Source organism: Corvus moneduloides, chromosome 3, assembly GCF_009650955.1.
Source record: "Corvus moneduloides isolate bCorMon1 chromosome 3, bCorMon1.pri, whole genome shotgun sequence".
Taxonomy (NCBI): Eukaryota; Metazoa; Chordata; class Aves; order Passeriformes; family Corvidae; genus Corvus; species Corvus moneduloides.
In genome coordinates this window covers 116166413-116192964 of record NC_045478.1, presented here as the reverse complement: position 1 = coordinate 116192964, position 26552 = coordinate 116166413, and the positions used below count along the sequence as shown (strand labels likewise).

At 43.5% G+C, this 26552-nt stretch overlaps 2 long non-coding RNA genes across 4 annotated transcripts; both read left to right on the top strand.

Annotated features, from left to right (window-relative positions):
* The first annotated feature begins 298 nt into the window (after positions 1–298).
* Positions 299–12658, top strand: LOC116441594. 2 transcript variants are annotated; one of them, XR_004239166.1, is made up of 3 exons: positions 299–612; positions 9155–9234; positions 12571–12658. It is a non-coding gene; the product is annotated as an uncharacterized LOC116441594 (long non-coding RNA). The 2 variants fall into 2 exon arrangements; XR_004239165.1 differs by lacking the exon at positions 299–612 and adding an exon at positions 6267–6420.
* Positions 12659–13371: 713 nt separating this feature from the next.
* On the top strand, positions 13372–25004 carry LOC116441593. Of its 2 annotated transcripts, XR_004239164.1 has the most exons (4): positions 13372–13531; positions 18488–18615; positions 18782–18934; positions 20059–25004. It is a non-coding gene; the product is annotated as an uncharacterized LOC116441593 (long non-coding RNA). The 2 variants fall into 2 exon arrangements; XR_004239163.1 differs by having other exon boundaries at positions 18782–25004.
* Positions 25005–26552: the final 1548 nt, after the last annotated feature.

Genomic DNA, 26552 nt, shown 5'->3' with positions numbered 1-26552 from the left:
CCTTTTATTAAAATAAAACGGGTGAGGTGTTGGGGTCCCTCCCCTGCCATGTAGCCCTGGGAGAGGGGCCCTGAGGGCACAGACACGGGGCTTCCCTGCCCCTGCTCAGCCTCGTTCCCATTGGTTGTTTTGTGTTCCCTGCGTGGGAAGGACCCTTGGTCCCGTGACTGGAACAGTTCCTCGGCAGAGCCCCGGCCATGCGGCTGGAGAAATAAACATCTCTGAAACATCTATCAAGAATCAGTCCATATATACTTCGCTTTCCATGGGACTCCTGGTTTGATAGATGTGTGTTACAGTATCCGCACTGTAACAGGGGGTAGCACAACATAAAGGCATTTCCAGATGTGAGATTACCATCCCTTGGTTGCAGCCTTAGGCTAAGGTGTGACATGTTCTTGCTTTTGTTCTTACCCACCAGGGCTTGCTACAAGTGGTACTCACATCAGACACCACCAGTGCTGAGGGAGAATATGAAGGGCAGAGATCTGGAATACAGAGGGAAAGTATCTAATCAGAAATAACAGCTCTCATCAGGCACAGACAATAGACAGTAAAGTGGCTTCAGGAGCACTATTCAGGCATCATGGGAGCCAAATCAACAGACAGAAGGTAAAAATAGAGTCATGACAACTATTTAAATGATTTGCAAAAGTTGATTATGCTCAAGACTTCCCTAGACCCTACAAGGGGAGAATTTGTTTTGCTGCCTTAGAATACAGTCCATGCATGTTTTTGCCTTTGTCCTCCATGCTTCATTTGGTAGTTTCTTTACCATATGTGCTACATAAGATGTTTTTCCTCCTCAGTGCCTGGGGATGAACATGTTGGTTGACCCTGTTTAGGAAAATAATCTCAAAGAATAGCCTGTAATTGTCCTATTGAGCACTCCCCTTCACTCCTCTACCTAGGATCTTTGTTGGCTCATAATAAGATGGCAAAGGGCAGGAGCCCCGAGACATGGCTGGGAGAGGAAGCTTTCCCTGCACCCCACTGTGTTTCCAGGATGGCAGTAGCAGGGTGCTGTGTTCCCTTATCAAACACTGGTACTGCCCTGGTGTGAGTCGGGCACAGGCTCACCATGCTGCTTTTGTGGTGAATTAGCTGGGGCACACAGGATGGCCTCTGCAGGCACTGTGATTTCTGTGTCACCCTTCTGCCAGCTGCGAGGGGATGGATGATCCCAGATCTGGCATAACGCCTGCCGAGGGTTTGGACAAATGTGAACTGACAGAGGGAGTTCATACCAGGTCAGCATTTCACGGCGTTTCTGAGCGGGTATTAGGAGCTTTGAAAATCACTGAAGTGCAACGTGAGATATTTAGAAGTTGGGGTTCCTACCAGCTCATGGCAGTCATTTTTCATCCCATTTTACAGGCAGAACTCCCCAGCAGAGCTGTCACAGTGAGCATGGGTATCACCGGCTCTGGGGCCCTGGGAAAAGGCAGAGGCTTACAACTGAAAACTGGAGCTCTAAAAGCAGGTTGTGGAATGGTCAGGAAAACCAGCTGGAAGCTACTGTATTGTTCTGATTTTCCAGTAGCATAGTCTGTGCTGGCAGGTTTGTTGTCACTGGGTGAAGGTGTATTTTTGTGTAATGAAATACATCTCCTGACGTTAGCAGCACTGGGAGCCAATACCTACCATTTCCCATCTAGGAAATCTAGCATTCCACACTCCATGTCTGCCTTTGAAAGAAAAATGAGAGTTTCTTTTCAGCACTGGCAAAAAAGTGATACTAATTAAAATAAAGCTTGGAATGAAATGTGAGGGTGACTTGATCTAGGAGCAGCCTTACAGAATGAGATTTAAAAATATGCAGCACAGGAAGGAACTCATGCATTGAGTCACAGGAGGACTGATGAATTAGTAAGGATGGTCTATCCATAATTTCGATGAGCTGGGACAGACAGGAGAGGAAGCAGCACTCTAATACCAGCAACTCAGGCTGAGATCAGGAGCCTTCAAAGGAAAAACCTTCAGCCAAGTTAAGGGAAAAGAAGTCTCTTACCCTTGGTTTCTTACTATTTGTCATGCATCTTGAGTGATTGTGTAGAGGACAACCATTTGCTGAGCTCCTGTTAAGACTCCATAGTTAGAGAAATGGCTTACACCAGAAGGCCAGAATGAGGTCTTTCAAAGGTCATTATCAGAACTGGTTTCTCATCAATACGCTACTTGATTGGAGGAAAAGACTCAAAATTGCAGGGCTTTGATTGCTGGGAGGGAAGCTTTTAACTACTCCCTGCTGTTCTGTCATTTTGTGTTAACCCCAAATGGCCCCGTTAAATTGATGTCCTGTTTCCCATTTACTGCCCACAAATCACTCTTCTCCTGTTAATGTAGGAAACATTTGCACATGATAGGAATTGGAGTGGCTAAACAGTAAATCTTAAAGCCAGTAAAGAACTCAAAAGTATTTAACCAGTGACCAAAGTACTGATTTCCCTTGCCACTTCGTAATATTCAGTTGTGAACTTTATTAAAAAATGCAGAACCTCATGTCTGCCTTAAGAGAATCTTTGCACAAACACTGTTCCCAAGCCGTGGATTGTGAGTCAGTGTGATTTCTGTGTGACAGCTAATTCCTTGCAGCTAATCAGACGCTAAAACAAAGGCTGGGAGTGATGCAGCTGCTCAGGCGGTGGGGTGTCACCGCTGACGCCGTGTGACACTGCACTGCTGCTGTGGGCTGGGCCAGCAATGAACACAGCACAGCAGCTCTGCTTTCTCAGGACAGCGATGCTCTGAGTGCCTGGGAGCTCTTTGGGCTCAAGAGGAGCTGAGCCCCAGAAAGGTTTCCCTTCACTTTGATGGATATCTGAGCTTACACGGCCTCACAGATTGGCGCGTACATCCACCCTCCTATCCAGAACTGAGTCATGCCACTGACAGCATTTTACTGAAGCTCACTTTTACTGTCAGGTTAAACTCAGATGCTGACAGTGCTCTGGGGTGATACGTGGTCCCTTCTACAGAAGGACCTTCCCTTTGCAGAGCTCCCCTGGCAGCAGAGGGAAGCGTAGGGAGCTGGATAATGAATTCTAAAACAAGACTTGGTATCGCAGGAATACCCCAGTAATGGTCTCAAAGCACTTTGGCATAACTGGAGAGGACAAAATGAGTAAGCACCTTGTAATCTGTGGTGTTCGTTGTGAGCAAACAAGAAAAAAATTAACCCTTCTTCTGCTGGCCTTCAGGCAATACTGTTCCCTTCACTCTTCCATATCCCTATTTCCCTCACTGCAAAAAGGGGAGGATGAAATCCCGCCCCTCAGCAGTGCTTTGGTACCTGCTGATCAAACCTGCTCTATACGCAGCAGGAATCAGGACAGGTGCAGCAAAGCCCTGCTCTCCTCAGGAGCCAAGGTTTCTGGTGTGCTGTCACTGAGAGATTCCCAGTACCCATAAATGTCACTGAACTGGGAAAGGTAACATTGCTGAAAATCACAATCAAAGGGGCCTCAGATGTAAATCCTTTCTAAAATCTTTATAATCTTCAGCTGCCTTAGATTCAACAGATCTTCCCATATAATGAGCCACCAGCAAAAAGGTAAATATAAGTGCAAAATATTCCCAAAGCAAACATGTTATTGGCTTTTAAAACAGGTCCATTTAAATAATGTGAAAATTTATTAAAGACACAGAATCTATTCTGCTTTATGTTTAAAGATGAATTAATGCAAATATCACAGGTTTATCCTGCATTACTCCCTCGGGAGGAGTCACTGGGGAAGCAATTTGTTTCTTGTTCACTGAGGCAGGGAACTTTGAAGTTCCCGAGTTGTCTGTCTCTGCAAGTAGCCCATTTAATCTTGAGGAAAAGTGTCAGAGCTAAGTTGGAGTCAGTTGTGTGCATTGTTTAAAGCTCTGGCAGGAAGAGGTCTGCAGCATACCACCAATGAGCAGTATGAGGGGCAGTGGAAGTGGCACAAAGAATTCCTGGAAGAAATTTTTTATTGACTATTAACAACAGACATGGAGCCGTGTACAGTGAGTGTCAGGAGGGCTCCATTAGGCCTTATCTTTTTTTTCTTTAGAACTGACTTCTAGGCTATGGGCTCTCATCATTTGCTTTTAGGTGGTATCAGATGAGGATGATTTCTGCGAGGGCTAGTTGCTGGGAAAGCCACTAGAAGTAGCTTCATTTCCCCAGAAAATCCTCAGTTTTAGGGATGTTCACACACTCCTGCTCCTTTGGCTTTGCTCATGAAATTTTCTCTGGAGCTGTGCTGTAACTGGATTAGGTAAATTAGCTAGAATTAATTTCTTTTAAATTCAGCCTAGAATATTGTGCTCTGTTAACACAACTGTGTGGGCAATGGGTTGTGACTGGTTAGGGGACAGAAGCATACACCTTCTGACAGGCTGCTTCCCTGCACAGAAAACATTTAAAAGCTGTCTGAAACTCCAGAGCCATTGAATTCACAGCAGACTCCACCTTCTTCCCAGAATTGTTTATCGGAAGTCAATTTTTTTACTCTTTAATTACAAATCAGACCCTCAGCTATCCATCAGCACAGCTCCAGTGAACTGGTACCCATGAGCTCCCGTGTCAGCTTTTAGCCTGAAGGTTCCAGCCTTGGGTTATCAGCTGCAAAGAAAAGCTCTGAGATGTTAACAGCATATAAAGCAATTTAGGGAGGTCAGTATGCATCTGAAGACAGCTCAAAACAATAGCCAGAGGGGGAATATAAACTGTTTACTACAACTGGATTGGCACTGAAATCTACTGATGCAAAATTCATAGCCAATATGAATTAATTTGCTCCTGATCAATCCTTACAAAAACTCTGGCTTCTCCCTGCTTCCCCTAATGACTTCTATTCAACAGCTGTGGGTTTGCAGAGCAAACTGCAGTAGCAGAGTAGACATTAACGTTCCGAAACAGCACTAAAATCCGTGAATGGAATTGCCTTTGAAACTTACAGTGGTTGCCAGCTTATACTGAATCAAGCTTGTCATGTTTTTACGGACTATACTTAATCTTTGAGCATCTTTCATCTCCCTATCACCTGTGGGTGAGGGAAGTATCAGCCCTCTTTTACAGATGAAGAAATGAGGCACAGAACACCTGAGAAAGGCTTGGAAATTGCTCTGCTCTGTAGCACAGTCTTACAAGAAGACCCCATCTCACCTTTTCATGTTAGTTGGATCAGCTGCAAGATCTCAGACTGGTTTTCCTGCTATGCCACAGAATCACAGAACCACAGAATGGTTTGGGTTGAAAGGGACCTCAAAGATCATCCAGTTCCAATCCCCCAAAGGTGGACAGGGACACTTCCCCTAGACCAGGTTGCTCAGAGCCCCATCCAGCCTGGCCTCAAATGCTTCCAGGGATGAGGCAGACACAGCTTCTCTGGGCAACCTGCCCCAGTGCCTCATCACCCTCATAGGGAAGAATTTATTCCTAACATCTAATCTAAATCTACTCTCTGTCAGTTGGAAGCCATTCCCTCTTGTTCTGTTACTCCATGCTCTAGTGAATAGTCTCTCTCCATCTTTCTTGTAGGCTCCCTTCAGGTACTGGAAGTCCACAATTAGGTGACCCCTGAGCCTCCTCTTCTTGAGGCTGAACAATCCCAGTTCTCTCAGCCTTTCCTCAAGGAGAGCTGCTCCATCCCTCTGATCAACTTGGTGGCCTCCTTTGGACTCACTCCAACAGCTCCATGCCCTTCCTATGGTGAGAATCCCAGATCTGGACACAGCACTGCAGGTGGGGGTCTCACCAGAGCAGAGGCAGAGGGGCAGAATCCCCATCCCTCACAGAATTCAGCTCGAGTTCCCACTGGGGCCCAGGCAGTGAGTGGGATGGGCAGTGTTTCTCCTGGTTTGTGGCAGCACCTCTGCAGGAGAGGGGAGCAGGGCTGTCCCTGTTCCTCGTCCGAAGGGTGAGCAGAGGTCTGCAAGTTGTAGGTGTAGCTAAGTAAATGCTCTGTAAAGTCGTTTTATGTAATGGCCTGGAATTTGTACCTCTGCTTATGAAACAGGAGCTGGTGGCTGTTTTAATAACCAGGATGCAGTGTAAATGCTACACTGAGCTGAATTCTTTCCTCAGATAGTCTGTGCATGCTGGTGAAGTCAAGGAGAACTGGGCTGGTATCCAAGGACAGAAGCTGGTTGCTTGTCTACTTAGGGTACATTGAAAGCATTAGTAATGAGATGTGAGAAGAATAAATAAGCCTGTTTACCATGTGGAACAGAGCTGCCTTACAGAGGGTGAGCTGCAAGATGACTAGTAAAGGGCTGCAGCCAATCGCCCCTCCCAAAATTGCAGGCTCTCCTGTCATCTCCCACAGCAACCCAGGAAATGCCCCAGGAAAAAGCCCTAGGAAATGCCTTGAAAGGACAGCTCTGCAGTAAGAAGGGCTTATCTGATGTACTCTGCTGGAAAGGTCCCTTTTGTCTGGGGAGCCAAAGGTAGGAATGGTGATATTTGTGCAGGGAATTTCAGAGAACCCATGCTCATGTGCAGGACAGGAGCTAAAGCAAGGCCTTTTCAGGCTAATTGTGATCAGTCAATGCAGAGGAGGATCACCTGCAAACAGGATTAGGATAGGATACATAATATCATACAGAACCTTATACTCCAGAAATCAGATGTGAAGTAAGCTATGGGTCTGGTTCAGGGCTGAGAATGGTCAGCGAAGCCTTGGACCATGGAATTTAATACAAACTGTCACAAGCGAGGGAAGGCTAATTCAGGTTTAGAAATATGTGCAGCATGAATTTTGTAGCTGCAGTTTTACCCTTTAATAGCTAGAGAGCTGTTATATAAATAGTATAACGAGGCACTGTGCAGACGGGGTGGGAAAAGAGTTTATTTCTGTAGTCTAAAAGAGATCCCTTAAAAAGTGGGAGGAAGGGAAGGGAAGGGAAGGGAAGGGAAGGGAAGGGAAGGGAAGGGAAGGGAAGGGAAGGGAAGGGAAGGGAAGGGAAGGGAAGGGAAGGGAAGGGAAGGGAAGGGAAGGGAAGGGAAGGGAAGGGAAGGGAAGGGAAGGGAAGGGAAGGGAAGGGAAGGGAATCACAGATGGGTGGAAGGCCTTGTCAGCCAAAGCAGCATCTTCCCTAAGTAAGGATTTCACAGCAGAATTAAAAATACATCAGGTCTAAGATCTTAATAAGTGGTTTCTAAAGAAGATATGTGGGAAATGGAGCACAACAGAGCAGGCAGATCCTGCTGGCCCAAGTGGCTGCAAGCCAGGAGCAAGGGGGGGTGTGGGTCTGCACTTGAGCTGGAGAATTACAAATAAAGGAACAATTGGGAAAGGCAAGGTGTAATTCATGAAGCAGCCAGAATTTGTTTAATGTTTCTCAGGATTTAAAGCTAATCACAAGCTAAGTTTACCCTTCTGGTTCCTCCTCCCACCCCACACCTCCAAGATCTTCTAATTTATAGCCTTCCAGATTCCTGCACTTTTCCTGAGCGTGATGTACAGGAATGGATCAGTCTCATATCTCAGTGGCTGCAGAAGCCTGGCAGTGTTTTCACATTGCTTCTCCCTCCAATAAATCAAAGCATTCAGAACTGAGGACTGCAGTTCCAATAGAAGTCCTATGGTCGGGAAGGACAGCTGTTTCTGCATTTTTACAGCTGTGAATCCCCTGGATGGCATTCCTGCTGACTGGAGTGCCTTGCAGCAGTTATATAATTGCAAGTCAAAATTTCCCTGGTTTGCCAAATTGCTGAACCAGAAAGGTTTGCTTACTAAAGGACTGGAGGGAAGAAACTGGAAGGGAGACAGAGGCGAGAGGCTGCATAAACTGTTGGGCTGTGATCAGCATTTTGATCATTTTAGGAATTTGTCAGAGGGGAGCGGGGAAAGTTGTGTGGTGAGAGATGGCTGAATAATTAACCACGTATAATTTAGTCAATGAATTTTGCTGATAGAGGATTATCTACAAATGGATTCCTGTGTGTGTCAAATGTTATTCAACAGCTCTTTTCAGTGAATAATTTTTGAGTTGTAGCTGTATCCTGAGGAGTTCATTGAGGTATTTGATAATTAAATACTGAGAAATAAGTGAGAGTACTAGCAGACCAAAAACTAATCACTTAAATGGTGCTTGTACAGTCTCATTGAATTCTTAAGGTATAAAGGGAAGTTTGTTTGATTTGAACTTTCATCACTGCCTAATCTTTGAAGAGGTCACTTAAAATCTTGTAAGCAATGAAATCTGAGGCATTTGGAGTGAATTACCCAGTTTTGAGGATCTCAATACTTATCTGTCTGTATATGACTGTACTCAGGAAACACTCATCTGCAAATCTCGCACAGACAACTAAGCCTATTTCTTTGACTTATTACTAGTTACTCTTACTTCTCTCTCATCCCTTCATTAAACTTCTGTGCTCTTCCCACACTGTGTTAGAGATTATTGAAATAGGGCAGTTTTCTGTCAAATACTTGCAATAGAGCCTAAGCATCATTCTAAAATTCAAATACCTTAGTAATGATCTGTAGTATTAATTTCCAAGGCTCTGAGGAAGATGCTGATATTCTTTAACCTCCACTCCTTGTATAACCTTGGGCAGATCAATTACTTGGAGAAGTTTTGTTATCCCCATCTTACAGCTAAAGCCCGTTTGGATGATAAAAATCTCTTGCAGTCATGAAGCAAAGATCTGAGAGCTGCATCCCCGAAACTGCAGTAGCAGTTAGGGGAATGCTCCAAGGGTCTACAGAATCCAGTGTCATAGCAAAATACAGAATACAGTGAACTGTAGATGCTGTTGATGAAGTAAAACTGCAAGTCAGAAAAACCAAAAAAAAACAGCTAAGAGTACACATTGTTTAGGTGAAAGACTTTACTGGGTAAGAGGTGAATTTTTAAGCACCAACTCTTGTGGTGACAGAACAGTTACATTTTGACCTGTTTAATTTAATGGGTATCCACAAGAAAACTCAGGACAGCCCAATGGAACTCAAGCCAGGGCAAAAAAATTGTCCTGAATTCCTTTGTGAAGGCAGGAGTTTCAAAAAAAATAGAGCTCTCTATTCTAATTCTGTATTGCCACGTAGTTTTATCCTGCAGAGGCACACTCGGAGCAGTACAACTGTCCTTTCAGAGAGACATGTGCTGTGCTCAGCTTCTGTGCATGTGTTTGCAGCTCACAAGCAGATTGCCAATGTGGTCTTTTTGTTTGTTTCAGTGCTTTCTCTTAGGAGGTGATGCTCCTGACAGTTTGATTACATGGAATCTGAGGTGAAAATGCCCAACCAAAGAGATCAGGTGAGAGAGAAAAAAACCCAGCATATTAAAATAAGAAAATCAGGCTTTTTGTGAAGGACACAATTGCATGTTCGCGTGTTGCTGAAATCCAAAGGTACTTCTAATAAACCTTTAAACCTCATCTTTTTCTAATAATCTTGATAATCCTCACCTAGGATTGCCAGGGAGTAATTTGTGACTGCAGTCTGTCTGACAGGGAGAAAAGCAAAGCTGCTTGACAGAACATCAAAGGTTTGTGCCACTAAATCCTTCATGCTTGAAACAATGATGAAAAATGATTGTCAGCTATGAAACCAAAATTATATCAATCTGCTTCAGGGTTGTGGGGCGTTTCTTTCTTCATTTGAAAACATGACCCAGCCTAGCACAGTTCACTTACCAACCTCAAGTGTTTTGTCATTGAAAAAGAATAGAACTGAGTCAGGAGGGGTGAATTTATTTCATGCTTCACAAATGTATGTTGGGGGGGTGGGAAGGAGAAAATGCTGAAAATAAAATCAAGCAGGTCAGTGCCCAAATACCTCATTCTGATTGTCTTTATATAACACATGTAACAGACAGTATAGTTGCTCTCTGAATTTCCAAGGGGAATATTCAATGCAGAGTAGCTGAAATGGAAACTAAATATGACTGGAGGCTCTAGTTCCCCAGCAGTATCACTGCAGGTGACTTTTCTGGCTGTAAATCAAATGATCCTTAAAGCTGAACACTGAGAAGCAGAAGTCTGGGAGTGATTTGGCTTGTCATCTCTATCAAAATCTGGTCTTAATGAGTATCTTGTTAGCTACTCCCACACCTGCTTTTCCCTGTGCAGAGGCCTCCATGATGTACCAAAACCAGGGCACCAAGTTGGGAGCAAGAGGAAATGAGAGGTTTAAAGCATCAGCATCAACTCTGTTAGGAACGCACGCGTGGGAGAGGCTGCTGCACACAGAGCCCGCAGCGCCTGCACCCCATCTGTGCCACGGCCTGCCCATGGCACCACGGGCTGCACTTCTGGCATTGCTGAGGGAGTCTTGTGGCAGAGAAGTCCTTGGGCCTACAGGAGGAGAAGGCAGCTTGATGCCTGCCTGGCAGGACTGAAGCACATTGTCCTGCTGTTGCTGTGCAGAAAAGCTGAATCACTCAGCACCCCGCTGCTCCGTGAGACTACTCACAGAAGGAAAAAATAATCCTTTCTCCAGTCATGGCAAGGGGACTTTATCTGGACAACATCCATTCTGCATTGCAGGTGATTATTTTAGGGTTATTTTTGGAGGGAAACTGGAGAGACACAGCCTGGCTGCTCCTGTTCTCAGTGGTGAGGGAAAGATTCCATCAGCATGGTCCCTCTGCAAGGGCTCTGTCCCTTCCCAGGCTGTGTGACCGATCAGCCAGAAGCTGGTGGGAGTCACATCCTCCCTTCCAAAGCTCTGTTTTCTCCTCACTGGGGAGTATTTGCTGATCTTCCCTGCCACTTGCTTTGCAAAGTTGTGTTCTAACATCCTGATTATAATTTGAAGATGACGAGCAAACGTGCACAGAGTTAGCCTTGAACACATGGGAACTTTTCTGACATTGCTAGTTCTGAAGAGATGCTACCCAGTGATTAGTCATGAAGACTGAGACATAAACTGATACTTCTCTCTGCCTCTGCTCTTGCTGCATATTCTCTGTACCACCTCTGACAGAGGAGTTGGAGGTCAGACAAAGAAAGAAATGAATTACAGTCTAGCAAAACAAAAGGTTATAAAGATAAATGGTACCATTCCAGTGTGATGCAAGGGTGCTGCATGGCATGAAGTGCTGCATGTTGAGGGGCTGTGTCACCTCATTTTCTGCAATGCTTCCCATTCTTCTTCCATTGCTTTGCTGTGGAGCCAGTGACAAAGATGACACTAAGCCATTTCATCCTGACAATCCAAATGCTTGATTTAGCCAAGGTTTTTCCTCTCTTTGGCTAGAGAGGGAAGTGCTGTGCCAGAGCCTTGCAGTTCTTTGAGAAAGAGAGTCAAAAGAATCATTTCAAGCATTTAGATGGATCGGTATTGTCCTCTCAATATTAACTTACCTCTTCCCCACCCTCTCCCCCTCCCCAAATATTCTCTACATTATCAGACAAGCACTTCACTCAGGAGGTTGCCTCGGTTTTGCCTCGGTAGGATCTGGGCCTAGGAAGCCCTGTGTTTCTCCTGCTCCTTTAGGAACTCTGCATTTTGGATATTAGGCAGGAAAAATCCACTTGCTCTTGCAGCTAAGCCTCCTTCAAAGGCAGTCCCCAGGCGATGGAGGAGTGTGTATGGCACAGGGAGAGAGCAGCATGACAGAAGCAGAAGCCAGCAGCTGGTATTGTTGTACTGGTGCATCTGCATTATAAGATTTTATATGATTAAATTGTTCCACAAGGTAGCTCTAATGAAGTTATAAAAAGTCTCCTCGGCTTTCCAGCTGGTGGGTAGCAGAATGTGAGATGCAACTGATGGTCAAATGTACACTCTAATCAGTCATGAAACATTTTATTTAATTAACTTTGGTTTACTTGAGAGATAAAGTTTTGATCAAAACACTCTCTAATTTTGGAACTTCTTTTGGCCTAATTTCTAAAATCTAATTACTCCAGAGCTTCACATTTGACCTTTCAAGCCAGAATATGGCTGGTCCTTTCAGCTTAAACCTCTAATTAGACAAATGAACTTAAAAAATTATCTCTTCTGTAGTGATACACCTTTTACCTCAATATCTTTCCTTGGCAAACAATGTAACTTTAACTAGGAGGGGTCTAGTTATAAGCTTGTTTTTTAAGTCTCAGAGGTTTTTTTCTTTAGTAATCCTTTATTGATGATGTGACTCAGATTTTTTTTTCACCTTCCTTAAGAAAGGCTTATTTTTAGAGATGTCCTCCTTCTATGTCACTTTGGACAGCACAGTCTGCCTGAATTTACTCTTAGTGAGACATAGGCGTTCCCTACAAGCATCACCTCCTGCATGTTGCATGTACCTAAAATGAGCTGCTGTGTTTCAGTGAATAAGAGGAGTACCATTAAAAACTTCCACTGATTTATTCTTCACCAAACATTTTTCTTCCTTGATAATTTTATTTCTGGAAAGAGGTACATTTTAAAAACACTCAAGTTTACACAGAAAACCAAAGCTATCTTTAGGGTGTTTTTTCTGTTTTTCTTTTTTTCAGCACTGTCATGCAAAGAATTTTCTGTCCTAACAAAAACACAAAAGCAGAATAACAGAGTATGTGCGTGGTGCAGTATCTGCTAACATTGCCACTATTCACAGTCATCAGGATGGGGAAATACTTTTTCATGTTCAAAAGTGTATTTTCTCTGTTACTTTCACTGGAAGAAACTTCCAGCTCTCAGGTCTTCTCGTACCTCTGGACAGGACACCGGGCCTGAAGTGATTGTGAAGAACACCTCATACAAACAAAGAAACAAGGAAATCTGTCCTCATCAGGTCTTGCCCCGAATGCATTGTTAAGTCCTTACATGAAACAAGTTTTCTTTCCCTTCCATTATACTTCCTTTTATCATTAGTTATAGTAATTAAATGTAGTTTCTTCCATAAAATCAAGTTCTCTTTCAAAACTAGCTTTGGTCACAATTACATTACAGCAATGAGTTCCACTTAGAATTTCTCCCTACGGGTTTTTCTGAACACCAAAATTACTTTTCTTTTTAAAAAGAAAAATTAGTCTATTAAAAGAGCTCTTTTCATTTGGGAAAAATGAATTGAAAATACACGTTGGACACTTTCTGTCCTCTCTTTTCAAATAAAATCCCATTCAGGAAAAGCCTTAGTTTGGAAATTGTCATAGAAAAAAACAAAAGCTTTGAGAAGCTGTGGGAGTTTTTGTTAGAAACTGGTTGTTACACTCAGAAAACCAAACAAAAATAAATTATCAAAGACAGAGCTTTCTTGTTGGACACCTCATCATCTACGCTGCAAAACTGAGGTGGGTAGAAGAAGTTTTGCCCCGTCATTGTTGCATCAAATTCAAGGTTAATGTTCTGCAGAGGAATTACAATAATAAGGAAAACAATCTCAAAGCAAGGAAATTAGGCAGCAAAGGACACAGAAGCACCTGAAGCTCCATATCCCATAGACCTATGGATTTTATAATGTAGCATCTTCTCTTTCAGCAGGGCCCATTCCAGCCAGGCCGGGAGATGGATCGAGAAACTTCACAGCAGGGCAATTTACAGACAAAGGTGCCAGCCCGGAGTTCCTGGTCCTTGTTGTGCAGGTCCTGCTTTCTGCTGTTCCCCCTGTGCTGCTGAATACAGATCTGCACAAACCCCTCCAGGTGCTTTGCTTTGCAACACGCTACATTTATGACAGGGTTTTTGGAAGCCAGCTGAACAGCTGACCTGTTTGATACTTTGTGGCATAAAATCCTGGGGCTGAAAAAGGCTTCTCCTTCAGTCATCTCGAAATCATTCACCCTTCATTTTACTGACTTCCTTCCAGTCAACACAGTACAGGATGACTAGACAGGCTGAAGTGATCTTCTTGGAATTTTCATATTTGCTTCTTTTTCCAAGCCATATTAAGAAGCCTATTCTCACTTATCAGTTTTTCGCTTCAAAATTTTCTGTCTTCTAATACTTCAATAACTGATTGCTGATTGAAATTTTATTGAGAGTCAGGGAGGGAAGAAAACAAAACTAATTTAACCATAGCAGGGGGAAGCAAGTTCATTTTCTCAAGCCAGGGAAGTGTCTTCAAGCTCACCCCTGGTGGAAGGTCCGTGGGTTTTAGCACTGCAGGTGAATGATTCTGGGCCAGAATGATTTCATCTCTCTGACAAAGGTAGTTAAGTGTTTGACATTTTTTTCTAAACTGCCAGGTTTTCCCAGAAATAGTTTTCCAGGTTTTCATAAGCCTGGAGACATTTTTGTCATTTCAGCCTTGTTTAGCTTATTACACCCTGCCAGCCACATCCAGATAAAGTGCAACAGAGGCTGCTGCCTCTGTTACAAACTCACATCTTCTTTATCAACAAACCTTCAGTACCATGACCATTAGACAAGCCCTAACATTTGATCTGCCATTGATGATAGGCACGTTCCAATTTGTGGCTGCTAGCCTGCAAAAATGATCTACAAATGGCAGGTTGCAGGATGTAATTTCGTATCCTGCAGGACGGTATTGAAGTCTTCCTGTTTCACTTCAATGTGAAGGTCATTCCTCCAGATGTGAAATTGCACTTGCTCAAAGTGGCATGGGGAACTATACCACAAGCTTAATTTAGAATAAAAACACAGGAAAATAATGTTTTGTATCAATTTGTTTTTGACAGTTTAACAAAAATGTTAATTTGTCATGGAGCCGGAGACAAGACTAGGCCTTAAGAGAACAGCGTATTTGGGACTATGTTTGTCTCTTGCTCAAATTGGTGGATCAGTCCTCAAATGATTCTTTGGTTTTACTAGGAAATATTATTTCATTTCCTCCATTGCTTTTTTTAAAGCAGCAAAGTGCTTACCAACCACCTTTTACAGGTTTGCTTTTCACCAAGCTTTCCTGAGACTGTAAATGTTCAATATTACAAATCCATGCTTCCTAGTATTGATGAATCTGGCTCTTGGAAAGCGGGAGTTGCAATGATTAACTATCTGATTAAACCAAGAAAAAGAGCTGCCTTGAGGGTTTGAAAGACATGCCCTTCAGGAGATTTAATTTCATGATCTCCCTAATCAGTGTTTTGTAAGTTCAGTGTACATCCTATGCACATCTTTTAAAGCAGGGCAGATTGCATATTGGTTTACAGTGCTATCACAAATTAGCAGTACAATATCAGTTTCTCTGAGGTGGGGAACTCTGAACAGGAATCGTTTGCATTTCTATGTGAGCGTCCTGGAGACAAATAGAATGAAATGAATAGCCTTTTAATTTAATTGGCTTCCAAGGAGAGCCTGAGAATAGAAAGCACAATGCATTGCACATTTACTGTAGAAACGGTGGAGGTCAGAAGCTCAGCGTGCAGGCCCTACATCAGTCACCACTGCTCCTGTGCAGTAATTTTTTTTAATTCTCGCTGCATCTCCATCAGACCCCAGGAAGCCAGATAATTCAGCGTTAGTATTCCAAGTGGAAGTGCTGGGTCATTTGTCACTGGTTGGATCATGCCATGGAATCTGTTTAAAAAAAGCTGCCAAAATGAAAAACTACATTGTATCAGTGCTCTTATATATCAGCCACAAGAATTAGATCAGGACAAAAAGAAAGAAAAAGGAGAGGAAAAATCTTTCTCATAGAAGAATAAAAAAGACAGAACAAAGGAAGAAAAAGTGGTACAAAATGGATGATAGTCTGGCAAGAAACCCTTTTTCAAAATAATCTTTGTATAACAGACTGTTAAGATTTATGTGTTATTTAGTGGAGCCAGCCGTGCTGAATGCAGTGAAAGCAAAAAGGGAGATAATATTGTGCTAATATTCAAAACTCCTGCACTCTTTTGACTGTAGAAATAAAGAGCTATAGCTCTTGTAAAACTTGAGCTGGCCTAGGAGCTTATCAATGAACACAGAAATCCATCCACACAGTGCTAAATGTAGAAAAGGGATTTCTTTACTATTTTTGGACTGGCTAGTGCAAGATCTGTGCTGCTACTTCAGCTTGAATTCATTCATCTGTCTGCAGGAAAGTTCAGAACTCCTCCTCTGTGTCTGATCCCATATGCTCGTGCCAGCACAAAAACCTGACACAAAGCACTTCCATATGTAGCAGGCTCAGCTGCACCAAGGGGATCACATTAACCTCCCATTTCATTTTTGGACTGTTGATTTTTAAAAGCACAAAGGTTCCTTTTAGGAGGTCATGTGTGAACAGTTGCTGGCATTTTTATTATTTCCTATTACAACAATAAATTATTCCATGTAGCTGTGTTATTATTCACTGAAGGAGAAGGAGGAGGTAGTGCTTTCCAACTAGAAATATCCTAGTGGTCAGTGTTCTCTCCAAGAACACTGAAAAGTGTTCCAGCTCCCCTTCCTGTCCTGAAGAAATTCAGTCCCTTATGTGTCTGTGACTCGGGTGGCCAGGCTGTGCCCAAGCTCTGTCTCTCTCCTCCTCTTGTGGAAGCCCAGTTCCTGTGGATAAAAACCAGATACACCGGGTTAAAAACAGGGCACAAGCTGGTGTGACTTTATAACTCACCTGGGAAGCACAGGGCCCCTGCACAGCCCGCCTGGATCATCCTGTCTGCATTGCTCAGCACTGGCAGGGAAGCAGTGCTGTGCGCAGAGGTAAAAACTTCCCTTGTGGGCCCTGTCAGTCCGAGAGGACAGTGGGCTTCAGGGCGGTTTGCAGAAGGACAAGCAGCAGTTTGCAACCTGGCTGCTCCTGGTCATATGAAGGGGTGGCACCTGAGCCCAGAGCCTGGCTGCTCAGGGAGGCTTTGTCTTACCCTGCAGTGAGCCATGTTAGTGCTCCAGGAAGATACATGTTCACTGGGGACAAAAGGCACTTTGATTTAGGTATAGATATATTTGAAGTGTGTGCCTGCATCAAGTCCCCAGACCAGTGTTTGGGGTTTTTTGTGCTATGATGGGCAGGTTGTCCTGAGCAAACATGGGATTGCAGGTTTTGTGAGGGCTTGACAAGTTAATGCACCCAGATGACTTGGATGCACCCTGCACACACGGCCTACATGGAATCATAGAAGGTTTGGGTTGGAAGGGACCTTGAAGACCATCTAATTCCAATCCCCCTGCCATGGGCAGAGACATCTTCCACTAGACCAGGTTGCTCAGAGCTCCATTGAACCTGGTCCAGGGATGGGGCAGCCACAGCTTTCCTGGGCAATCTGTGCCAGTGCCTCACCACCTTCACAGTAAATTATTTTTTTTCCTAATATCTAACCTAAACCTGCTCTTGGTCAGTTTTAAGCCCTTTCCCCTTGTCCTGTCACTACATGCTCTTGTACGCTGTCCACTGTGGAAACAAACTCTGCTTAATTGTGGCCAGGCTGCCTTCAACAAGTATCCATAAGATGGGCTCATGCAGTTTGACTCCTCTGAATTTAAACCCTCCTTTAGTTAGAACTGATGTATCTCAAGTACCCTCATGTAGACAATACTAAAATTAAATGGATTAACCTCCAGTTTAACTCTACTGAAAAAGCTAATTGGAGAGAAAATGAAAGGAAAACATGTAAAAAAGGTTTTTAGGTGAAAGCTTCAATGCCTTCATGAAAAAGAAATGTCATTAAGGTGAATTTGACACAGGCACTGTGCCTGGATGGTAACGTTGCATAGCATCCTTTACATTTCAAATGGTTTTTACATCTGCTATGTTTCACCAAGTCGAAAAAAATAAGTATATGGCACTTTCAAACATATTATCACTCCTGGTAAAATTTTGTATTCTCCCTCTTTGATAACTGATATTCCTCAGGTAACGTCGGAACTAGAAGCAAAGCTTTTCCTTTTCTCAATATTCAGCTCTAACTATTGAGAAATTCTCACCTTCTCTTAGGGAGCGAAGCTTCATGCAAGACCGTTTTCCTTGCCCTAACCCCATGTTTCTAAGAATTCTGCCTTCCAGAGGAAATCCCGGTGTAGTGACCTTTGAATATTTATCAAGTGGCATAAGGTAACCGAAGGCTGTAGCCTGGAAGTAGAGAAAGGCTCCCTGTGGAAGCAGATTTGATAATTATGGAGAAAAGAGGACTCATTTCCCTGCAATATAAAATGATCCACACCTGGCCTATCCTCACTCCATAGTATGCTAAACAGCACATGCATTTTCTAAAGGATGTTAAAACCCTGCTGTCAGAAAAATGAAACGGAGAGAGGAGCTCATATAATGCATCAGGGGGAAAAAAATCAGTAGGTATAAATGGAGAAAAAGGCTGTGTCAGCCTTCATGGAAATAACACATTTTCTTCCTAATCTCCTGATACATAGAACAGGCAGTTACTGGCTGGAAAATAAAAGGAGGCTGGAAAACAGGAGAGCCTGCTGGCTGTAATCTGCACAATACCTGAGCACTAGGAGTTTGTTTCAAAATGTAATATGCAGCAGCCTGTGCATGTTAGGGGGGGAAAGTGGTCAGCGAGGAGAGGAGAGGTGGCACCAAGCTGGGCTGGTACTACAAAAGGATTAAGAGCAAAGTAGGGCATTTCTACCAGGAGCTGCTGCAGATTAATGGGTAATTGGCCCAGGTGCAAATCTCTCTTCACCACCACCTGCGTGATTAAAGGAGCCTTCACCACCCCTTCCTTCACTCATGGTGGTTTTTTGTCTTGTGATTTCAGAGTCCTAAATCCAGTCGAAATACCTCTGTGGGAGAAAAAAAAATAAAATAAAATAAGAACGAGCAGAGAAATACCTGTTCTTCAAAAATCAGCTTTAAGCTGAAAGATTGCACAACTGCTTTATTATGGTAAGTGTCAAGGCAACAGGTGGCATGGCAAGAATTGCTGTGGGATCCTTTTCAGGCAGTGTGATGTGTTTGTCCAAAATTTTTGCTCTGCATGTTTGTGTTTATTTTTCTTCTTCATCTTCTTAGCACTCCCCTTGGTGACTGCCTTGCTCTTTTGGTTTTTCAGAGCATTTTAGGATGCCTACACAGCTTCATGGGCCATTTCCCAGGTAGAAGTGGTTTCTCCAGGGATGTTCTTGTCACTGCAGCAAGTTTAATATGAGCTGCCTGGCCCTCTGGGAACCGAGGCAGCGGGAGACAGGAGGAGTAGGGCTGAAGGGTGAGTGATGTGGAGAATACTTGCAAACAGGGCAATGCAGAGGTGTCTTTGTCAAGAGTAGCTGTTGTTAAGAGTTTCGATCAATGAATGCACTCAGTAGCCACTATGAATCTTTTATAAGTGAGTCCTTCCAACTCCTTGGTAGGTTTGTAGGCTACTGTTTCACATTTTCAGGGATCTGGGCTCTCCTGTCAGGTACGTCCCTTTCCCAGGGTGGTTCTCTTGTGTGGAGCTGTAAAACCATGATTATTACCAGCTTACTTGATAAGAGTTTTTGGGGTCATGCTCTGTCTCACAGCAGGAACATGAAAAGAGGGACAATGATAAGAGCAGCATCTCAGCCTCCCACCACTGTAACACTGAGGCTGTATCTCACAATTTCAATGTAATTATTTGCTAAAAAGGACAAATTCTGCTTTCCTGGTTTTGGTACCATTCCTGGGAAGAGCTGCTGCTCTCCACTGAATGAATGCCTGTGTTAAATTTGCAGAGTATCCCATGTCCTCTATGGCACGTGTGCATCTTCCAGACTTCATTCTGGAGGGGAGGTGAAAAATGTAACAGGTCTAGTCCGGAATGTAATTAAAGATTTATAAGTAGCCATGCATTTTTTATGCATATAAAGTAATAAGAGCTGTAGAATTAAAGCAGAAATGTGACATTAAATGGTTGCTCTTGCCAGTTTTCCACAAAATATGACCAAAGCACCATTTCAGCAGCAGGGCTGCAAGACTGCACCCTCCAATAGGGAGACAATGATTTGATCAGGCTCCAGTTAAGGCCAGGAGCATCCTCTGCCTGAGGGTCTGTTCAGTTTCTTTTGCATAACATTAAAAGAAGCTCAGCTGGTCAGACCAAATGGCTAATCAAGAGATGTTCTGTAATACGTCCTTTCATTTCATTCCATAACCCACCACTTCAAAGCCAGGGTTTAAAATAAATAAAAGAAAATAAAGGTGGTTGTGATCTAATTGGAAAGGAAGTGTTAACACAGGATGGATCTGTAACCCTCTGCTTGACAGAGAAGAAATCTTCTGCTCCTTCTCTTCCTATATATCTTCCAGTGTATTAATCTCTTTTCAGTGTTTTCTTTTTCCTGAGCATCCCACTTTCTCTTTTTGCAGTTAGCTGCCAGAGAGATGTATTTTCTCCTACCGACTGCATCAGAATTTCCTAAGGTTATGGGAACTGGTGCTTCTGGGGAATTATTGAATTCAAGTTATTTGGTGATACTTCTTCCTGCTTCTGCAAGCTCTGCAGGACAGCCAAGGCATATATCATTTCATTTTCTGGAACATTTAGGTCACTGATTTGTCTGCTAGCCTGGCAGTGTTTTATTTTCAGATTGTATACGAACGAGTGTAAAGTTTTGTGAGTATAATAAAGTCAGTGTGAAAAGAGACTAAGGTTCATCACAGGATTTCTTGCAAGTTAATTGTTGGAAGCACTGGCATGCAATCTGGCTTGCTTATCGAATTGATTTAAATGGTCGGAGCGAAAGTATTGCATATAACTTGTCTTAAGAAAAGTGTGGTTTAGAAATGTTACCAAAAAAAAAAAAAAAGTAAATGCAAGCAGCTGGTATCTTGCTGTTTTGTGACCTGCCTTAAGTGCTCTGTGTGGGGAATCCTGTGGATGGGAAAGCTCTGGCATGTGCTGCTTTGCTGAAGGCCGCTTGATGCATCCCTTATGGTGCCTTCTGTGCCCTACAGGAAGTTTTGGTCCATCAGTTAGAATTTGGGGGACAAATATTGATTGCTTGGTGCCCCAAACACGCCAAGTATTCTCTAATTTTTCACTGAATTCTACTGTTCTATTATTTGCCTCGGTGTATTCGGTGATATGTGTTTTGGAGTAGCTGCAGTATCAAAATTGTTAATTTTCTGCCACTCAGCACATGTGCTGCTATGCCCTCCAGCTTTTCCTCTTTGAAGCCCTGGCATCCTGCTTCACTCAAGTGTTTCCTGTGAGAGAACTGAGCCTGCCTGCGTGGTCCTGGCATGTTTCTATTTGGCCTGAGAAAGCTGATCTTCACAATTATTGTCACCAATTCAAGCCCATCCAAGTATCTGGCTTTGAGAATATTTGAAATACTGTTGCCACTGTTTCAGAGACCCAGATGTACTAGCTTGAAACATTTATGCTATTAAAAGGGCTGTGAGAAATTTTGGATGAGGCTCACGTTGACTTTGCAGCCAAGATTTCACCCTTTCATTATAAGACTAGCTTTCAAACTTTTGATCAAACCATGGACTAACAGATTTATCTCTCCCACCCCCCAAAATCTGATTTGCAAATATAATCTTCAGCCTGAGACTTAGGTTGCAATTGCTGCTGATTGGAATAGTGTGAGGGAAAACAGGCTGAATGAGGCTGTACAATTCTTTATCTGGTATCATTAAATGAAATGCCAGCATTAGTTAAAATATCCACCAGATGCCACAGGTTTATACCTTAAGTGCATTATTCACTCCTTGTTCTTTGGTATTTCCCTGAGGGTGGAAAGGACTGTAGTTAGAGGAGAAGAAACAATGCTCTGATCAATCACAGACCTCTTGAATTGCAAATAAGAATCAGCAACCAGCTCACAAACCTCTGTGCTGGTCTGCTGAGCTTTCTGCAACCCCCTCGTGTCATTCTCCTATGACTCTTTACATAATGTATGCGCTGAAATCTTTCTCACTGTTTTAGTTGTTGGGGGCTTTTTATATTGCCAGTAAGGTGCTTTTAGGCTTGTAGAGCCTCTTGAAACAGAGCCACTCTACCTTCCTGTCAGCACAGAGCCCATCGTGTGGGAGCCAGGGTGACAGGCCACTGACAGCAGCACCCTAACAGAGCACCTCTATGGTACCTGAGTACAAGCAGTTATTATCTTTTATAGTATGTGAAGAAATGAGTAATGATCTGAGAAATGGTGTGCCGAGCTGCTGATGTAGTCAAGTGGCTGGTGATTTTACAACTACCTTGTAAGAATGTGAATATTTTCTCCATCTACGGCAGACACCAGTGCGACTCCACTGGGATCTCACTGCTTTAGAGCCATCGAGGCCTCTGTGACACAGCTGCCAGAAGGGACTGCCTCTGCTGCTGCAGAGAGATGCTGCTGGGAACATCTGCAGCTCCCCGTGGTCTTCTCTTCCATTACAGGGAATTCTCGGGTGTTGCAGGCACAGAACAACAAATAATGCCTTGATCCCACAGGGTTTTCTCTTTGCCATCTGAGAAGATGTTTAAAAAGTTCCTGCCATGCATTTGGAACAGGGGCTTGCAGGGAGTTGTGTGAATATTCCCCCCTTTGCCTTGCTCTCATGATCAGATTGAGACCAAATGCCTGCTTTGAAAATACACTCCAGAGAAACCAAAGCCATTGAAATCCTACCTGGATTCCTGATGGAAATGTAGAGGACTGGGAGAGTTGCAAAGCGACAGGATAACTCAAGCTTTTTCTTCTGTCTGTAAGCTGAAAAACGTGATGGAACATTGTGTGAGCTCCTGAGCAAGGCAAGCTTTGTTCAGTGGTGCTTTTTAGTTAGAGGTGTGCTGATGATGGTTTCAATTCTGTTGACATCTGGTTGTTGGAAAGGGCTAAAATGTTTTATTACCCTGGTTTCAGATAAGGGCATGTCTAAATAGGAAGTCATTTGAAAAAGAACTCTTCCCTGGCCTTTACATTTTGCTTAAAATGTTTGACAAAATTGGATTTTATTCTTGACTCAGGAATAGATAAAGAATATATTGAGAAAGCAGCAAGTTGTGTGTAAAGCAACTGGAGCTGCCTTGCCTTAAGACTGTTTTTATTCAGGTGTCTGTTATAATAATTCACTTACACTGTGCTCCCTTATCAGATTTTCCTGGAGATCTCTGCTGTGTGCAAACATAAAGGAACTTGGAAGCCGCTAAGCTTTCTGAAATGTTAATGCAAACACATTGCATATGTAGGACTAGTGAGCATTTTCCAAGCATTTATCAGGCTGTGACTAACTGATTCATTAGCTAAAAATCGACTGCTATTGGTTTTGGGCAAGCCTGTGCCACGTGGCTTTGGTTTGCAGGGGTGGTCTATCATGGCACTTCTACCCACTGCACGGAGCTATCTCCATCTGAACCAGGAGCTGCTGGGCAATAAGCACTTCTAAGGAACAGTTTCCTTTGCTTATTAATTGGCAATTACTGTAGGAAAATACTCCATGATCTAGTGGCACCTCTGCCTCCATAATGCCGTCCCAGACTTCAAAGCCTGTGTGGACGAGGTCTGACATCTGGTGAGGGTGCAGGAGTACAAGCCGGGGCAGAATGTACCCACTGGTAATACGAACATCAGGATCCCTTCTCTCCTGCTTGTCTGGGTGGATAATCTGAGACTTAATTTTAATTGCATTAATCTTTTGCCCAGTAGCACAGCAGATTGTGCCCAGAGAAGACTTCCACAGGCCTCATGTTCCCAAGGAGTGTGGGCTTTACATGGAAATAGCAACGATGCTGGTGCCAAGAGGCTTGTTTCAGGCTGGGCTAACTTGCTTTTCCCCTAGTTCATTTGCTGCTGAGTCTAGAAACAGGGATATCTGGGATGGGTTTGGGCAGTTTCAGCTTTGTCCCTCTTATCCATTTAGCTCAAATGTCAAACCATGCAGAAGTTCTTTGTTAGCAGAGGAAAAGCATCTGGTCATCCAGTGATGTCTTCACACTTACCTCCTTGCCAAGGAACGTGATCATCACAAGAAATCTGCACTGGCATGTTCTCACTCCCTCAGTTTACTTCAGTGTTGGGCTGAGAAAACAAATTGTAATAATTGTAATAAGCTACTAGAGAAGTTTTGTAACCTGGCAGTTAACAGTATTGCTCAATTAGACTACCTCGTGTCTTAACACATAATTTAGGTTATATCAATATCCAGATTTTTACTTTGAGTTTTATTTTAATGCTCCTTAACGCTCCTGTGTAAATACAGCTCTTAACTGATCACAATAAGATCCTACTGAAAGAGGACTGAAATTTCCTCATTAATATCCAATTTTGGAACAATACAATGTAGTATTAATGTCACTTTTGGTCATGTACAGTTGTCAGGGCCCTGACATAGCTGGACATAACAGCGTGACTTTTATAACCTTGTTATAAAAAGCAATTAGGGGCAACATCCAGCCCTGCAGTTACTCATCACGTGGAAATGTAAGGAGCTTCCAACAGTGAATTTAATTATCAGGAAACACAGAGTACTCTGCGACCTGCAGTGCAGATAACACAGTTCCTGTCCGGCAATGTTGGTCCCTTGCTCTGAAAGGGCACCTAAACTGCTCTGGTGCCAGACCCCTGCATAACTTAACAGGCTTCCAAGAGACTGGAGCTGGAAACTTCCAACCAGGAAGGCTGAATCAGGAAATGAAATGCTGGTAAATCCAATCTTGTACCAAGCAGCAGCACGGGCAGCTTTAAAATGCTGAGGAATAATCCAGGAGGAACTATGTGCTAATGCCAGCAGTAACTGGACATGTCTCAAGAATGTGTAGAACAGATTTTGGCAATCACAGCTGCAATGCACAGAGTAATAAAATCAGTGGCTGCTTCCTGTGTGTGAGTGCATGGGGCAAGGAGAGTTGTGATGTACAACTTTGTATGAAAAGGAGTCCTCAGGACTTGTGTTGGCCATGATGCAGGAATTCCTTATTTGATATTGAGGGGATGTGCCCTGTGGTATGTCCCTGCAGAACTTGATGGTGTTTGCCCTGCTCTGCAAGGGGCTGGGCAGCCACCCAGAGCACCCAGCTACCCTCCAGAGAAGGCCATGAAGATAATCAGAGGGCTGGAGCACGTCTCCTACAAAGACAGGTTGTGAGAGTTGGGGTTGTTCAGCCCAGAGAAAAGAAGGTCACTGTGGTCTTCCAGTACCTAAAAGGAGCTTCTAAAAAGGAGGGAGAGAGACTTCTTACAAGGGCAGATGGTATCCAGACAAGGAACAATGGCTTTAAGCTGACAGAGGGTATGTTTAGATTGTCTATTAGGAAGAAATTCTTCACTCAGAGGGAGATGAACCACTGGCACAGGTTGCCCAGAGAAGTTGTGGATGCCCCATTGCTGGAAGTGTTCAAGGCCAGGCTGGACAGGGCTTGGAGCAACCTGATCTGCTGGAAGGTGTCCCTGCCCATGGCAGGGAGTTGGAATGAGATGATCTTTAAGGTCCCTTCCAACCCAAACCAATCCATGATTCCTGTGGAAAAGCAATACCCACCATGAGAAGGGCTGCTCTCAGTTTTCTGCTTTCTCCCCTACTCTGTGCTATGTATACTGAATACTTGCAGAGTTTCACAGCGCTGATGCAGTCAGGTTTTCTACCTTCAGATCTGATTATACCTGTTTTCCAACCTGACTATGCCTAGTGCCAGACTTAAGGAGCCATTTCTGCTATGATATCCTGTTGAGACACTTGCAGGGGGTTACTTGCAGGAGGCTAACTTGAATTTGACCTAGAGTAAGAGCAGAGATTTTTAAGATTGTTCTTGAGTGTGATCTAAAATCTTCAATCTAGAGGTGCAGAAGTCAAAACTGAGCTATATGTGCCCAGAAACAAAAAGAACAGGGTTTTAAATAGTTTATTAATAAATTATTATTTAATAAACAAGTACAAAGTGAGTCCCCAAATATTCATCTAAGCTGACTTTCATTGACTACCAAGAATAACTACCTCTCAGAAATGTAATTAATCACATCAGGATTTTCAGATTTTTAGGGCTTGGATCTATCTAGCAGCCTAAGCACAAAGAAGCTGTGTTTGAGGTCATAGCCTGTTCTAGAGCACTTCAAATCTACCTGTTCACTTCCATTGTTTTTATGCCACCTCAGGAATACAGAGCAATTAAAACCTTCTCAGCGCAGTGCTTAGCTCTGCACTGGAGCCAGCAAGTGCAAGGTGTGAGACAGCCTTGCAGGCTGCTCCAAGGTCTGAACTTGAAGCTTGGGAATGATAGATGAATACAAGGAGAAGGATACCAGCAGGGCTGTGCAAGATTTCCTTGTCCTGGTGTAGTGGTGTTGAGTCAGTAACTTCATTTCTTTGGCTTCATGTCCACTTGTAAAGGGCCAGAGGCCTTCATCCACTGAGCGTGCCTGCGGTGACTATTGCTGTTTTAGAGCTCGGGGAGCACGTGAGGGGGCCTGGCAAAGGAGAAATGGGCAGCAAGGCTTTTGTTGTTTGGTTTTAGTAGCACTTGGCTGGACTCCCCTGTCTCCCAGTGGCAGGAGGTGTTTGCAAATACATATGTGTGTGAGTGCTGGGATAAGGTGTGTCCTGCAGCATATGGCATGTGCAGATGCACGCTGGCAGGTGTGAACTGTGTAACTATATTTGTGTGCTCTGTGCCTGGTTTGGGAAGAAGAAAGGCTGCTGAGAACTCTGGCTTAGGTACTCACTTTTCTTGTAATATATTAGTTTAATTTAAATTCACTTTACAGTCAGTGCACATGAGAATTATTTTGAAGGTTTAATTTGCTAGCTGCTGAAAGCAATAAGGTGGCTATCAAGAGAGAAGAAATAGCTTGGCTGTTTGTTAATGCTCTTGGGCTGTACTGTAAGTACTCCAGGCAGCTGTAATGTAGAGAGGCAAATAAACCATTGTTGCTTTT